The sequence below is a fragment of the Eriocheir sinensis genome, chromosome 5 (genome assembly GCF_024679095.1).
Source record: "Eriocheir sinensis breed Jianghai 21 chromosome 5, ASM2467909v1, whole genome shotgun sequence".
Taxonomy (NCBI): Eukaryota; Metazoa; Arthropoda; class Malacostraca; order Decapoda; family Varunidae; genus Eriocheir; species Eriocheir sinensis.
In genome coordinates, this window is record NC_066513.1 from 19,716,656 (window position 1) to 19,720,720 (window position 4,065).

Below are 4,065 nucleotides of genomic sequence, written 5' to 3' on the forward strand. Positions count from 1 at the left end.
CTCTCTCTCTCTCTCTCTCACACACTAAGCCGCGGGAGGAGCTTTCTCGAGGCTCAGGCGGAGAGAAACATGGTAATTATTTTATTAAGTGATCCCAGCGGTGCCCCGTCTCGCCCCCTGACCACCATTACACAGTCCAGCGCCTCTGTCCCCGGGAGGAAAGGAGGGAAGGAGGGAAGGAAGGGAGAGGAGGAAGGGGAGGAAGGGGTGGAGTGAAGCTGGGGAGGACAGGGGGAGGAGGGTCAGAAGGGCCAGGAAGGTATGCGAGAAGGAAGGATGGAAGGAGTGCATGGTAAACATGGAAACATGGAAACATGGAAACATGGAAACGCAGGCAACAGAAAGCCTATTGGCTCATTACGAGGTTGCCCGCTTTGGTGATTTAATCTGCTCGACAGCCACTTGGGGCCTGGGGAGCAGATGAAAGCACCTCGACATTGAGGAGCAGATGAAAGCGCCTCGATATTGAGGAGCAGATGAAAGCACCTCGATATTCAGTTTACTCCCGACGCAGCGAAGTGACGGTCGATTCTATATTTGAAGGAGTTGATAGTATTCGCATTTACTACTTCTGAAGGAAGATTGTTCCAGTGACGGATGACTCGGTTTGAAAAGAAACTCCTTCCGATGTCTGTGTTACATCGACTAGACTGAATGGGTAAACCGTTATTTCTAGTTCTTAGGTTGGTTTGCAATTCAAAGAAATTGGAGTAATCGACGTTATTGAATTTTTTTCAGATACTGGAAGACTTGAATCATATCTCCTCGTAGGCGTCTTTTCTCTATTGTAAAGAGATTGAGTCGCTTGAGTCGTTCCTCGTACGGTTGAGCCCTTAAGGTTGGTATCATTTTCGTGGCGCGTCGTTGAATCCTTTCCAGTAAATCAATGTCCTTTCTGTAATTAGGAGACCAGAACTGTACTGCATACTCGAGGTGCGGTCTTACCATGGAATTATACAAGGATAGCATCACGTCTGGCGTTTTACACTCGAAGTTCCTCGCTATGAACCCGAGCATAGTGTTGGCTTTGTTGTATGCTTTTTTACAGGTTTCAGGTCACTGCTGATAGTGACTCCAAGATCCTTTTCCTCCTGCATCGCTTGCAGAGGTCTCCCATTCATGATGTATGTGTGGTTACTATTTCTGGACCCAATGTGCATGACTTTGCATTTGTCAACATTAAAAGACATTTGCCATTTTTCCGACCATTCGATAATGTGATTGAGGTCTTTCTGAATGATTTCGCAGTCGGTCTTTGTGAGGGCCTTTCCCCCCACCTTAGTGTCATCAGCAAATTTCGATATTGTGGATTTCAGTCCTGCTTCGAGGTCGTTGATATATATGATGAAGAGAATGGGTCCCAGCACTGACCCTTGAGGCACTCCACTAGTGACTGGAAGCCAGTCGGAAGGCTGTCCGTTGAGTAGTACTCTTTGTTTTCTGTCGGTGAGCCAATCTCTTATCCACGCGATCAGATTGGCTCCAATGCCCGCCGAGTGCAGTTTCTTAAGGAGTCGCTCGTGCGGTACCTTGTCGAAGGCTTAAGGAGGGAGAAGGAGAAGGAGAGATGGTAGGAAGGAGAGGAGGAACGGGAAAAAGGGAGGAACCAGAGGAATGAGAGGGAGTGGAGGGAGTAGGGTAGGTGAAGGAGACAAGGGAATGAAAAGGAAGAGAGGAAAGGTGAAGAGAAGGAGAGTAGAGAAAGAAAATAAGAGGAAGACTTTCGGAAGGGAGAAGACATATGAAGGAAGGGAAGGTGGAAGAGGAGGTTAGGCTGGGATGGAAGAGGAAGAGAAAGGGTGAAGGAAGGGATGAAAAAAGAGAAACGATGGGAAGGAAAGAGGATGAAGAGGGAACGAGGGGAAAGGAAAGAGGGAATAGGAGAGTAGGAAGAGAGGAGAATGTGGAGCGGTGGATGATGGAATGGGGAAGAGGAGAGGTGGAGGAAAGGATGGGGATGGGGGAATGTTGGGTATAAAAGGTGGAAAGGAGGATACAATATGAAGAACTGGAGGGAAAGCTAAAAAAAAAAAAGGAAAGAGAAGAAAAGGAGAAAGGAATGAAGGGAAAGAGGAAAATTGAGAGGAAAGAAAGGAAAAAAAATAGAGAGAGGAGGGAGAGGCGAAGACGAAAGAAGGGAAAGGGAGTGACGGGGGGGAGAGGAAACCTGGGAGATGGAGAAAAGAAGGAAGGGGAAAGAAGATGAGGGAGGGAAAGTGCATACGCGATGGGTGTGGGAGGTAAGGGGGAAGGGAGTAAGGAGAGGAAGGGAGGATAAAGGGAGGGAGGCAAGAAGGAAGGGTTGGATAAACTTAAGTAGGGGAGATAAAGAGAGGGACGGAAAGAAGGAGAGGGAGGAAGAAAGAGGAGAAAGAAGATTCGAGAGGGAGAAAAAAAATGGATAAAGATGGATTAATAGAAAGGAAGAGAGAGCAGAACAAAATAAAAGGAGGAAGAGAGAAGAAAGACGATTCGAGAGGAAAGAAAAAAGGATAAAATGGATTGATGGATTGAAGTGAATCAGAAAAAAAATGATGAAAATAGATCGTTGGTTGGAGGGGACACACACACACACACAAACACACACACACACACACACGCACACACACGCACACGGCCCCCCCCCCCCCCCAACGCCAAAAATAGGATGATCTCGCCACAAAGAGAAAAACAAATAAGTCCTTCATGTTATTTCTCTTCCTCGTCAAGCATTACGTGGACGAGGACAGATGTGGATGAAAGAGGAATAGGATAAGTCTCTCTCTCTCTCTCTCTCTCTCTCTCTCTCTCTCTCTCTCTCTCTCTCTCTCTCTCTCTCTCTCTCTCTCTCTCTTCTCCTCTCTCAACTTTCCTCCTCCTATCCAGGTCCTCCTCCTCCTCCTCCTCCTCCCCTACACAACTTCCGGCGCACCGTAATCCTTTGTAAATGATTTGTAAACAATTGATTTTTGTGGGATTAGGAGGAAGCCGATTCTCTCTCTCTCTCTCTCTCTCTCTCTCTCTCTCTCTCTCTCTCTCTCTCTCTCTCTCTCGAAAAATCCTTCCCGCTTTTCTTTTTTCTTTTTTCCCTTTGTTTTATTTGTTTATTCCCATCATCATCATCATCATCTCCTTATTTTTTTTTCTTCTTCTTCTTCTTCTTCTTCTTCTTTTTCCTTCATGTCTTTTCTGATCCTCTTGTTGTCCCCGAATAATTTTCCTTTTGTTATCTTTTTATTTGCTTTGCTTTGTGTGTGTGTGTGTGTGTGTGTGTGTGTGTGTGTGTGTGTGTGTGTGTGTGTGTGTGTGTGTGTGTGTGTGTGTGTGTGTTCTTCTTCTTCTTCTTTTTCTTCTTCTTTTTCTTCTTCCTCTTCTTCTTCTTCTTCTCCTTCTTCCTCTTTTTCTTCTTCTTCTTCTTCTTCTTCTTCTTCTTCTTCTTCTTCTTCTTCTTCTTCTTCAGGTGATTACAGAGGCATTCCAATCTCTCGCGAGGCAGTGTTGACAAGTCCTGACCGGTGCCTCACGTCGGGCTGGCAACACTGTTAAATTGGTCAACTACAGCCCCGGGGAATAGGCTGCCAATTTCATCGAGTTTCCTGGCTAATCAGACGGCCATTGACTCCACCTGGCCAAGGGAGGGAGTGGAGGGAGTGGAGGAAAGGAGGGAAGCGGGGTGAGGTGGGGGAAGGATATGGTGGAGTGGTATGGAGAGGGATAGGTATTGGTGGATAGATTCTGTGCTCTCTTTTTTTCTTTTGTTATCATTTACTTCTATGACTTTTTCTTGCTGTCTTATTCCTTACGTCATCTAATTATCCGTCTTGTCTTTAATTTCTTTCGCTTTCCTCCCTCTTCTTCTCCCTCTTTTTAATTATCTATCTCTTAACTTCTTTTTTGCATATTCCTTTACTTCTCTTTCGGTTTCTTTCCTTAATTCCTTCTCCTCCTTTTATTTCTGTCTCTCAAGTTCCTATCATTATTATTTGCAATCTTTCTCCTTCTCATCTAATTATCCGTCTTGTCCTTAATTTCTTTCGTTTTCCTCCCTTTTCTTCTCCCTCCTTTTAATTATCTATCTCTTAACTT